This window comes from Lepus europaeus, chromosome 17 (assembly GCF_033115175.1).
Source record: "Lepus europaeus isolate LE1 chromosome 17, mLepTim1.pri, whole genome shotgun sequence".
In the NCBI taxonomy this organism is placed as follows: domain Eukaryota; kingdom Metazoa; phylum Chordata; class Mammalia; order Lagomorpha; family Leporidae; genus Lepus; species Lepus europaeus.
This window is the reverse complement of record NC_084843.1, coordinates 31116320-31129563: the sequence shown is the minus strand read 5'-3', so window position 1 is coordinate 31129563 and position 13244 is coordinate 31116320. Positions and strand designations below refer to the sequence as shown.

At 40.8% G+C, this 13244-nt stretch overlaps 1 protein-coding gene across 5 annotated transcripts in view; it reads left to right on the top strand.

The window, feature by feature from the left end:
- Nucleotides 1-13244, top strand: part of R3HCC1L (R3H domain and coiled-coil containing 1 like) — a 96347-nt gene that overhangs the window by 23116 nt on the left and 59987 nt on the right. The window contains exon 1 of one of the 5 annotated variants that reach the window (XM_062215111.1): nucleotides 3585-3687. The exons of 3 other annotated variants lie outside the window; for them this stretch is intronic. The gene's annotated coding sequence lies outside the window, so the exon portion shown is untranslated. Of the gene's footprint in view, nucleotides 1-3584; nucleotides 3688-9249; nucleotides 9326-13244 lie in introns of those variants that run through there. One more of the 5 variants, XM_062215113.1, reaches the window with a different exon arrangement.

Here is a 13244-nt window from a genome sequence, read left to right as displayed (position 1 = left end):
ATTGCTAACTCATCCTACCATTTAAAACACACATTGTAAATACAGTAGTGTGTGTTTGTAGTTTTTTTCCCTAGCCCAGAGGTAGGGAACCTTTTTTCTGCTAAGTGCCATTTAGATATTTATAACATAATTTGCAGGCCATACAAAATTATCAACTTAAAATTAGCCTGCTAAAGATTTATTGAATTTTGAGTCCTGCCTGCAGTTGCCTTGGCATGTCCAGGCCAAATGATTTCACAGGCCCTACAGGGCCTTTGGGCCAGATGTTCCCCACTCCTGCTAGCCAAAGGGCGTATAATCTAAATTTCAACTACCCAGTAGGATGTCTGCTCACTATGTGAATTAAGATATATTTTAACTGTAAAATGTACATTGGATTTTGAAAACTTACTATAAAAATTTGAAATCTCATTAATAGTTTATAGTATTTTATTTTGATTTTGTGTTAAAATATTTTAGATGTATAAAAATATAAAACTAATTTTACCATTTATATTTATTTTTTAATGATTTATTTATTTATTTGAAAGGCAGAGAGGCAGAGGCAGAGAGAGAGAGAGGTGTCTTCCATCCACTGGTTTATTCCCCAGATGGCTGCAGTGGACGGAGCAGTGCCGATCTGAAGCCAGGAGGAGGAACTTCTTCCGGGTCTCCCACGTGGGTGCAGGGGCCCAAGGACTTGGGCCATCTTCTGCTTTCCCAGGTCATAGCAGTGATCTGGATTGGAAGTGTAGCAACCAGGGCTCAAACTGGCACCCATATAGGATGCCGGCACTGCTGGTAGCCACTTTACCTGCTATGCCACAGCGTTGGTCTCTAATTTTACCATTTTTTAAAAAAGATTTATTTTATTTATTTGAAAGAGTTACAGAGAGGGAAAGGCAGAGGCAGAGAGAAAGAGAGAGAGAGAGAGACGTCTTCCATCCTCTGACTTATTCCCCAGATGGCCACAACGGCCAGGGCTGAGCCATTCTGAAGCCAGGAGTTTCTTCCATGTCTCCCACATGGGTGCAGGGGCCCAAGCACTTGGGCCATCTTCCACTGCTTTCCCAGGCCATAGCAGAGAACTAGATCAGAAGTGGAGCATCCAGAACTCAAACCGGCACCCATTTGGGATGCTAAAGCACCTGGGTGCTGCATGTGGCGGCTTTACCTGGTTCTCCACAGTGCCGGCCCCTAATTTTACTCTTTTAATGTGGCTCCTAGAAAATATTAAATGATATATGTGGTTTTCATTATATTTCTGTTGCACTGCACTGACATAAAATCCATGCTCAAAAGTTGCTTGGATTAATTTTCTTTCTCAGATATTTCCTCCTTTTCCTGAAGTTTATATTACTCTTTTGAAATAAAATGCAGTTCACTTGTTTTTATTTGTAGTCTATGTTTTTCTCTTCATCTTAATCAATTTTATTTAATCTAGGGTACATAAAACATTATGGTGATCCCAAAAAGTAAGAATTTCACAAATATATACACTTTCTCTGCCCCCTCCCCAGAAGTGTCACCCATGTCTTCATTCTTTTCACCCTATGTCCATCTATCCTGTTACCAATCTCATTATAATATTAATTATCCTTTCTTTGTGTTTCTTCCCTTTAGAATTGAGAAGATACATGTATGTTTTCTAATTTTCCCTTCTTTCTTACACAAAGGTAGCATACTGCAGATACTTTTTTGTGCTCTTACACTGTCACATATACAGATAGTGCTGCAACCTTGTCCTTATGTATTTTCATTTGTTGCAAGTGTCCAAAGTATCTTCATAAAGTTTATGGAAAGTGCATATTATGAAAAAAATAGGCATGGATTTAAAAACTTTCTTGTATCAAAATAAATTGATCTTTTAATTTCATTTTTTAACATAACTTTGTATCTGGGTAAATTCATAAGACTAGAAGCAAGGGATTTCATTGTGCTGTTTGAAATGGCCTAGATCTCAGAGCAAACCAAAGTTTTAATCTTGGTTATTTAAAATCTCCTTGTATCTACCAGTCTTATTATTAGTAGTATTTTTTTTTTTTTAAGAAGAAACTCATTTGCAACTAGCTATAAAGAGTGACATTGTGTCTGGGAAAATGTAGTATTAACACACTGTGTTGTCCCACAAGAGTACTTCTCAAGTCCCCAAACGCAGTGCTGACAATCTGTGACAGCCTGTGAATTGTTGGACAACAGTTGGGGAAGATAGGACAGCAGAGTAAGGTAGTTGTGTGTTAAAAAGGCAATGAGGAGGGGAAGTAATGAAGGAAGAACAGAGCAGTGGTAGTGTAAAGTATTTCACTTTTCCTTTTAGGATGTAACTTTCAGTTATCAAAACCTTAGGATGTTATATTGATAGATGTTATATTGATAATAGATATATTGATCATAGATGTTGTATTGATAAGTGCATGGATTGAATGGAATTTAAAATTTTGAGGAGACTAGAAGTAACACTTTATGCCAGGAAATAACACATTATAGGTACAGGTAATGGGAAGACAGATTGTCTTTTCTGGGAATTGTTGCAGATACAAAATGACTGAATCTTTATCTCAAGTACATGTATCTTATTTATTTATTTGATTTTAAGAAAGAAACTTATTTGAAAGACAGAGTCTGAATCCTCTGGATCCTGCCCCCAAAAGGCCGTGACTGGGCTGATTTGAAGCTGGGAACAGGGAGCTTAATCTAGGTCTTCTATGTGTTAGAAAAATAGCTGCTTGAAGGGCCGGGGCTGTGGTGTAGTGGATAAAGGCATTGCCTGCAGTGCCGGCATCCCATATGGGTGCTGATGGGTGCTGGTCTGAGTCCCAACTGCTCCACTTCCAGTCCAGTTCTCTGCTATGGCCTGGGAAAGCAGTAGAAGATGGCCCAAGTCCTTGGGCCCCTGCACCCATGTGGGAGACCTGGAAGAAGCTCCTGGCTCCTGGCTCCTGGCTTCAGATTAGCGCAGGTCTGGCCATTGCGGCCATCTGGGGAGTGAACCATGGGATGGAAGACCTCTCTCTCTTTCTCTCTCTGCCTCTGCCTCTCTGTAACTTATATATGTAATTCTGCCTTTCAAATAAATAAATAAATCTTTTTTAAAAAAGAAAAATAGTTGCACCATCATCACTGCCTCCTGGCATCTGTATTAGTAGGAAGCTGGAGTCAGGAGCCAGGTATTAAACCCAGGGACACTGATTTGGGACACTGATATGAACTGCTAGGCATAGTGCCGACCTGTATTTATTTGATTTTATGTATATGCTAGTTGATATTATCTCGGAAACACATGGCTAACTGAAGCATTTTTTTGTGAAACATTAGTGTATGAATATCTGGATATCATTTAAATTGTGGAGAATTTAATGTGCACAGTTATCATTCTTTCCTTGATTATGAGAATGGTTATATAAAGTGTAGATTGGGCATCCCTAATTAGAAATTTTGGACTGGGATGCTCAAATTATAAAATTATAAATTATAATTATAAATTATAAAATTCTAAAATCCAAAAAAAAGCTCCAGACTCTGAAGTACTTCTGTTCCCAAACAGTTCAGATAACAGATTCTTTTTTTTTTTTTTTTTTTTTTTTCTGACAGGCAGAGTGGACAGTGAGAGAGAGAGACAGAGAGAAAGGTCTTCCTTTGCCGTTGGTTCACCCCTCAATGGCCACTGCAGCTGGCACACCACCGCGCTGATCTGAAGCCAAGAGCCAGGTGCTTCTCCTGGTCTCCCATGCGGGTGCAGGGCCCAAGAACTTGGGCCATCCTCCACTACACTCCCGGGCCACAGCAGAGAGCTGGACAGGAAGAGGAGCGACTGGGACTAGAACCCGTTGTGCCGGCACCGCAGGCGGAGGATTAGCCTATTGAGCCATGGCGCCGGCCCAGATAACAGATTTTTAACCTGTTATTAGATTTGATTGCTTCCCTAAGTATAATTCTAAATATGGGATTAGAGTTGGGATACATTGTTTTAGAGCCCATTCCTCCTTGTTGATTCTGTTTCTGGTTAAATATGTTACTACTTGGTCATTGATACCATTTGATTAAGCATTACTTCAACAAGTAATTTAGTCATGAAGGCAGAATTCTCATTAAAAAGAGGCCAAGGATCTAGCTTGTTCTCTTTCTGCCATGTGAGGATCCATCAGAAAACAGCCATGTGCATCCCAGAAGAGGGCTGTTACCAAAACCTGGCCATGCTGGCGCCCTGATCTTGGACTTCCAGCTGCCAGAACTGTGAGAAATTTCTGTTTGTAAGCTACTCAATTGACTAAGTTTCTATAACTGTCTCCAAAATAACACTTTGCTTTTGGCTTACCGTCTCTTCACAGATACATATTCATTCCTTCTACTTGGAATGTCTCCCCTAAATTCTGTGCCTGAATAGCAACTTGAAAGGCCTACCTCTGCTTCTACCACTTTATATTTTTCTCAACCATTCCAGGTTCTTGGTGATATCTCTCTTCTTCTGGGTTTCTATCTTTAACTGTTTTATCTTTATTTGGCAATGATATATTCCTGTAGAATAACTTTTTTTAGAAACTATCTTTCCAATTTTTCTTTTAAAGATTTATCTATTTAGCCGGCGCCGCAGCTCACTTGGCTAATCCTCCAGCTGCCCCCTTCCAGTCCAGCTCTCTGTTGTGGCCCAGGAAGGCAGTGGAGGATGGCCCAAGTGCTTGGGCCCTGCACCTGCATGGGAGACCAGGAGGAAGCACCTGGCTCCTGGCTTCGGATCGGCGCAGCGCTGGCCGTGGCAGCCATTTGAGGAGTGAACCAATGGAAGGAAGACCTTTCTCTCTGTCTTTCTCTCACTGTCTATAACTCTGTCTCTGTCTTTCTCTCTCACTAACTGCCTGTCCCCCCCCCCCAAAAAAAAAAAAAAAAAGATTTATCTATTTGTTTGAAAGGCAGAGGTACAGAGAGAGAGGGGGACAGAGAGAAAGAGATCTTCCATTTGCTGGTTCATGCCTCAAATGGGCCAGGCCGAAGCCAGGAGCCCAAGCACTTGGGCCATCTTCTGCTGCTTTCCCAGGTGCATTAGCAGGGTGCTGAATTGGAAGTGGAGCAGTCAGGACTTGAAACAATACTTTATGGAATACTGGTGTTGCAGGCAGTGGCATAACCTGCTGTGCCACAATGCCAGCCCCATTTACTATTTTTCCAGTTAGGTAGAGACATTGTAAGGTGGAGTTATGAATTCATTTATGTTTTGTTTTAAAACATGTTATTTCTTATAGTCCTCCTTTATCATCTCTATTACTCCAGCAGAGATCTCAGTATAGTACGTATACTTAATAAATATTTGTTGATGATGAAATACCATTATCTATTATTAGCTTTTACCTGCCTTTTTTTTTTTTTTAATTCATTTATTTATTTGAAAGGCACAATTATAGAGAGGAGGAGAGACAGAGAGAGATCTTCAATCCCCTGGTTCACTCCCCAAATGGCTGGGCTGGGCCGGGCCGAGCCGAGAAGAAGCCAGGAGCTTCATCTGGGTCTCCCATTTAGGTACAGGGGCCCAAGTATTTGGGGCATCTTACTGCTTTTCCATGAACATTAGCAGGGAGCTGAATCTGAAGTAGAGTAGCTGATTCTCCCATCAGCACTCATATGGGATGCTGGCGCTGCAGGTGTTGGCTTTACCCACTACACCACAGCTCTGGCCCCTGCTTTAACATTTATCTTTGTTTTTGTGTCATAAGAATAATAATACAATTTAAGTACCAGTACCAAGATTATTCAGTAAATTATTCTTTGAAAGCCCTCTGTACAGACTTTCTGATCTTTAAAGTAGCATTGCTCTGAAAATGTCATTATATTTCAAGGCAGTTACTTGTTATTCTTGAAATACTCTTATTTGTTAACTTGCTAATGCTTTCTGTGACTGCTTTAAAGTGAAACCTCCTTCTTTTGATTTCTCTCTCTCTTTTTTTTTTTTAACCTGGCACTTTTGACTTTCACATTTGGAAGCATACTTACAAGGAAGAGGAGATATAGAACTAACTAGCAAACAAATTCCACCTCATTTACAGTTACTCAGTTTTGTTGCTATTGCACTTTGGTGTTTTTAAAATTAAACTATGATATGCTTTGCCGTCACAACTCTTAGAAGATTTATATGCCAATCTAGTATAATTAAGTACAGGGATTTTAAAATCCTAACTAACACTTGTTTGTGGGCTGGGATCATAAGTAACTTATGTTTCAGATTTTTCATTGGTTTAATAATAGCTACCAATTAATGTTGTATCAAATAAGATACCCTGTAAGACAGTAGTGCTGATTAAATCTAGTGGCCTTTGCTTTTAAAATTTACTCAGTGGTTTATTAGCCTTAGTCTGTAAAATCTAAAGAGGGAAAAAAAGAGATCAAATTTAATGCATGTCAAGGCTGAAATATATCTCCCAAAGCTTTCTCCATTTGAGCTCCTTTATTGTCAGCTATAGAATGTTAGTTTAACTCAGGATAGACTCAGGATAGGAACTAACTTGAAGAAACTCCATAAACCAAAACCAACCTCCATATAAATAGTGAGGGCAAAAGACATTTTAAGAGAGATTAAAAAAAAAAAAAAAATTCCCTGCCCTCACCACCAGATATATATGCGGAGTAGGACGCAAACTTTTCTCTCCACCTTCCTATTATTATTGCTGTTGTTCAGTCATATTAAAAGCTTTTACCTGACTGCCTTTTGAGGTGGTCAATAATAGGTACTGACATTAAACTTTGAACAGTTAAGTTGGTGAGCCATGGAGCTACCACGCCAGTGGAGTGTGAAAGAGACTAAGCTGCAGCCTGTTTGCCAGCCTATAAAGTGTGAAATAGTAGGTGCTGATGCATGGCAACTGTAGCCAGTGAAGTGTAAAATAAGTTTGGGGCGTGAACTGTGTGTATGTTGTGAGAAAAACCTTCTCATGCCATAGTTCATGTGCTTTGGGACCCCCAAGATCCTGCTGGAATTATGTTTCCTGTATTTTTCATGGTCTTGATACTCAGATATTTCCTGAAATATTTCTTTTCATTGTGCAAGCTATATTCTTTGTCCAACTGCATGCAGAGGAACAAACGCCATGAATGTCCAATACAGAGGAATTGTAAAATGCTTAACTATTATATTCTGTTTAAGAATACATCTGAAAATACCATCTGCACTTGGTGTTTGATGTACAGGATTCTTCTGTTTTAGACTCAAATATGAAAGTGGACTCTACACTCTATGTGAAGCTTCTTCCTTCAGTCTAAGAACTGTGTTACCAGTTCCCCTCTGGAAAAGGGGAAGTCGAGAAAGATAACGTTTTCAAATGCTTGGGGGAACTGGAGGGAAGAAATATAGAGATTATTCTTATGGGGAATAGCAGAGAGAGAGTTCCTCCTCTCCTGACACCTGGTGAGATTTTTTACCATATGGCTTTGAGGGTGAGACAAGGTGAATGAGGAAGTTTCAGAGACAATATTATTGTCAGCATTTTTAAGTATGGAAGGTTGCTGGATGTAGGCATGCCATGAAAACATTAAAGTTCTTTTAATTTACTGCAGAAGTCTTTGAACTTTCTTTGCTTGCTGTGCATTTATATAGATTCTAAAAAAATCATTAACATTTATGAAATTAATGCATTATTATGAGACAGATCATCCTGCTGTACACCATGCAGTCTAGTAATTAAGTACATGGATTTTGAAATCCTAACCAGTACTTATAAGCTGTGTGATCTTGAGTAATTTAAGATCCAGATTTCTCATCTATAAAATTGGACTACTAATAGCTACTTCTTAGTATGGTAATTAGCATCAAATGAAATAACATATATAGAACATTTAGCACAATCTCTGTGACATACACATATAGTATGTCATTTTTTTAAAAAGCACTCATTTAAAAAAAAAAAAAGATTATTTATTTATTTGAAAGGCAGGGTTATGGGGGAGAGAGGGAGAGCTAAAGAGAGATGTCTTCCATCCACTAGTTCATCCCCCCAGTGGCCTCAACGGCTGGCCGGGCCTGGGCCAGGCAGAAATCAGGAGCCCAGGCTTCCACCTGGGTCTTCCACATGGGTACAGGGGCCCAAGGACCTGGGCCATCCTCTGTGTAAGCACCCATTAAATGGTAGCTGACTTTCTTCCTCTAATGCTGCCGCTCTACCACTACTTCATTTTTGCTTGTAGTGCCTAAGCCTTAATGAAGCGGAAAACATAATTAGACATGGTTCGCAGCAGCAGATTTTGAAAAATATGTCTTTGTTTTATTCTTAAGCATGACTTGATCATTCTTTTATAACCAAAATAGAAACTATAAAAAGACTTTTTAAATGGAATATAAGGATTTTTGTGTTGATTTAAGATAGCTTTGCAAATGAGTGTAAAAATTGATTCATGGGACAGGTGTGGTGGTACAGCAGGGTATGCCTCCACTTGAGATGCCTACGTCCTATATTGGAATGCCTGGGATAGAGTCCTGCATCTGCTTCTGATCCAGCTTCCTGCTAATGCACACCCTGGGAGACAGCAGATGATGGCTCAAGTACTTGAGTTCCTACCACCCATGTGGGGACACCCAGTTGGAGTTCCTGACATTGGCCTGGTCTGGCCTGGCTGCTGGGAACATTTGGCATGTCAACCGATAAATAAAAGATCCATCTGTCTGTCTCTCTTTTTCTCTCTCACTCTGACTTTCAAATAAAATAAATAAAATAAGAAATTGATTAAAATGTATTTGCTTAATGCAAATCAGCCTTTTCTGGAATTTAGGGAGTATGTGGAAATAAGGCCTCAAAGAATTGTTATTTCTTACTACTTCATGTAAGTTATTTTTCCTTAGTTAAGTGCCCTCTTCTTTGAATTCTTAGGATAAATGGGTTTTTTTCTGGTGCTAAGAATAATTGTAGGCCGGTGCCACGGCTCACTAGACTAATCCTCTGCCTGCGGCGCCGGCACTCCAGGTTCTAGTTCCGATTGGAGCGCCAGTTCTGTCCTGGTTGCTCCTCTTACAGTCCAGCTCTCTGCTGTGACCTGGGAAGGCAGTTGAGGATGGCCCAAGTAATTGGGCCCTGCACCTGCATGGGAGACCAGGAAGAAGCACCTGGCTCCTGGCTTCGGATTGGTGCAGCACGCTGGCCATAGCGGCCATTTGGGGGGTGAACCAACGGAAGGAGGACCTTTCTCTCCGTCTCTCTCTTTCACTGTCTAACTCTACCTGTCAAAAAAAAAATAAATAAATAAAAATAATTGTAGTGAAGTGCTTGTCCAGTGTGTGAGGCACATTTTTGTGGGAATGGGATGGGAAAGTTATCCTGATTACTTACACTAATGGAGATGAACATTAATGTGGATAATATATTTGGATTTGGTATGTATTGTATGATCATTTTTGCAGCATGATTAACTTTGATTAAATTTTACTTCTTATATGTCCTATAAAACAGCTGTGATGGTGATAAAACTATTGTTTTAATTGATAGGTGATCTGGGTTCTAATCTGAGTTGCACTCAAATAGCTGTAAGTCTTAAATAAGTTCCTCAGCCAGTTTTCTCATCTTTAAGATGAAGTTACTAGGCCGGCGCTGTGGCTTAACAGGCTAATCCTCCGCCTTGCGGCGCCAGCACACTGGGTTCTAGTCCCGGTCGGGGCGCCGGATTCTATCCCGGTTGCCCCTCTTCCAGGCCAGCTCTCTGCTATGGCCCGGGAGTGCAGTGGAGGATGGCCCAAGTGCTTGGGCCCTGCACCTGTGTGGGAGACCAAGAGAAGCACCTGGCTCCTGGCTTCGGATCAGCGAGATGCGCCGGCCGCAGCGGCCATTGGAGGGTGAACCAATGGCAAAAAGGAAGACCTTTCTCTCTGTCTCTCACTATCCACTCTGCCTGTCAAAAAAAAAAAAAAAAAAAAAAGATGAAGTTACACAACATGATTTTCTAGGATTCTCTCAGTTTTAAGATCAGTACAGGGCCGGCGCCACGGCTCAATAGGCTAATCCTCCGCCTAGTGGCGCCGGCACACCGGGTTCTAGTCCCGGTTGGGGCACCGGATTCTGTCCCGGTTGCCCCTCTTCCAGGCCAGCTCTCTGCTGTGGCCAGGGAGTGCAGTGGAGGATGGCCCAAGTACTTGGGCCCTGCACCCCATTGGAGACCAGGAGAAGCACCTGGCTCCTGCCATCGGATCGCTCTCTCACTGTCCACTCTGCCTGTCAAAAATACAAAAAAAAAAAAAAAAAAAAGATCAGTACAGAGGCAGCTTAGAAATCAGGAAATGCAGTAATGACACATTTTGGCCACCAGAGGGTGAAGTCTAGTCAGTTAGCTTGTGCTCTGTATTTGACCAGAATGTGGCATTCTTGGAAATAAAGACGGCTTATTATTCATCTATCATTTATGGTTAAGCTGGTTAAGTCATAGAGTGTCTTATTCTCTGATTATACTTGCATACTTACATAATATCTTTCTGATTTTTTTCCTTTTTAATCTATTGGCTAGGAGTGGGATAAATATTTAAAAGAAGAGTAGAGGTTTTTAGTTGTTAGGGACTTGTTTAATTTTGTTCTTTAAAGCAGTGAATAGCTTGAAGGTGACCTATGGGTATCATTAATTGAAAGCACAGTAGTATAGGTGACCAGATTTAATAATTTGTGTCCATCTTCTTTTCCCCAAATACATAGACACAGAGACAAAACTCAACCTCATTACTCCCACTCTTTGAAATTTGAAGGATAAAAGGGAACTATTTGAGAAATAGGAATATAGTAGAATGACATACTGCTTGTGATTACAACCTAAGTTTCAGTCTTGCTTTGCCAGTAAATATATGTAACTGTGGACATTATAACTTTTTATCCTTATTTGAAAAATTGAGGTATTAAATTTGAAAAATTAATAAAGTAGTATCTTTGAACAGCAGCATATGCGGATTTTTTTTTGATAGAAACATAACTGTAGACATTGTAAACTATACAGTAAAAAGAAAGACATTTGCTATGCTATTGAGACATTTTTCTAACCTCACAAACAAATACAAACAAATGCTCTGTGACTGCTGGCTCAGAGTGGCAGTAATTCAGCCAAGAGGGACCAAGATTAGGAGCCAGGCCAAGCTGATCTGAGGTCTAGTTGATAATGAAGCATTTAGAGAAGTCATTTGAGAATAAGTGAATTTGGAAAAAGAAGGCATATGTGTTGTGGGAATCTTCGTAGAGCTGGAATAAGAGTCCATTTATTCTAGTCATACCAGAGTAAATAAACTTGATATAAGGTCCAGTTATACAAGTCTTGAGTTGCTATCTGAGAGCTCAGGATAAAGTGCAAGAAAAAAGAAAGACATAGAGTCTAAATAGACAAGCTGAGATGAGTGATTAGAAGGTAACAAAACATATGGATACAGAAATATGCTTGTGAAAGGTGGCAATGATTAGTATTTACTATTTGATATGTACACATACAAGAGAGTAGAGGCCAGTCAAGCAGAGTAGATAGAAATAACATTTTAGGATTATGTACAAAAGATAGAAATTTAATCTGTCCTTGTTTTTTGTTTTTTTTTTGTTTGTTTGTTTTTTTATTTGACAGATAGAGCTAGACAGTGAGGGAGAGAGTCAGAGAGAAAGGTCTTCCTTCTGTTTGTTCACCCCTAAATGGCCACTACGGCCGGAGCTACACCGATCCGAAGCCAGGGAGCCAGGTGCTTCCTCCTGGTCTCCCACGCGGGTGCAGGGGCCCAAGCACTTGGGCCATCCTCCACTGCCCTCCCGGGCCACAGCAGAGAGCTGGACTGTAAGAGGAGCAACCAGGACTAGAGCCCGGCGCCCATATGGGATGCTGGCACCACAGGCAGAGGATTAACCAAGTGAGTCATGACGCCGGCCCCATCCTTGTTGATAATAGGTTACCTTGTATATCTAAGTCTCCTCACATATTTGCGGCTGGTATTTTTTATCATTGACTTTTATCATTTTATCATATCACACTTCACTGGATACACGTATTCACAGATCTTTTTACTACTACAGTAGAGTTCATTTCACAGAAATGAACTGGCGAGTAACAACTTTGGCAGGCAAGCTAGCTTTTGAAGTACTGCTAGGAGTGGAGCCCAGTCCTTCCCTTTGGGCTTTGAGTTGGTGAAATTCATTGTGTTAGTGCTAGAAAGAATGAAACTGTAACAGTTTTAGCCTAGCTCCTGACAGCAAAGCAGAGGTGTTAGGATTTCTGTTCTAGAGGTTTACACTGCAAGTAACTTAACCTGATTGTGTGTCTTAATATTCCTGGGCTTCTGACCGCTGAAATATGGCTTGGATCGATGGTGGTTTGGAGGAAGTAAAAAGAGGGCTATCCATCATTCAGAGGCTCCATAGAAGCTGGCTGATAATGCTGCTTTCACCAAGCAGCCATCTGTCCATCTATCCATCAGTAGGATGAAATGAGATTTAGCGGAACAGGCAGCCGTAACTCTGAGACACTTTCTAACCAACAATTGCAGCCCTGGCCTGGGTCTGGCCACAAAGCACAGCACTGGGGTTTGGCGGGATGTGGCGGCAAGTGCAGTCAACTTCCCATCACTGCCAGCCTAGAGTATATTCAACATAAGGCCATAGTCCTGCCTAACTTCTCATATAAAATGCTGCTAAACTTGGGATGACAAGTAGACAGGAATTCTCTTCAATTCCAAAGTGTTCTACAAGTTGAGCAGATCCTTTTGATGTTTCCATACTGCAAGTACTTGTGCTGGTAATTCCTCATTCATCATGGTAATGAGGGATAAGGTTAAGCTAAATTAAAAAATAATTCAGTGATTGGTTCTTAAGCCAAAGTTTTTATCTAGATTTTTAGGTAGCAAACATTGAATTATTGAGAAGCCAGGTAAACCCTGAAGTGGATAATCAGGCTCTGAATAATTTCACGTTAACTATCTTTCTGTTTATTCCAGAACACTGAACCTTCTGAGAGACCCTCTGGATCAGTATAGTGCTTTCGGCTCATGTCACATATCTTGGTACCTTCTCTAGCCGTGGTCGCTTACTAGTGGTCACTTTAGACCTTAGCTTCTGCGCTTTGAAGACTTGCGTTTCGCTTAAGATTGGGGGCGGGGTTGAGGGAGCCTAATGTACCGGAGATGCTTCGGAAATGAGAGCCTTGGATGAATTCCTGGGCCTATTGATCCACTGGCAGTTTATGCATCCTGACATTCATAATCTCAGTAGGCTGCTGATGTTCCTGATTAATGGGCCCAGGGGCTGTCCATCCGTCACTTCACATTAATTACTGAAGAGGTGTTTTTCCAG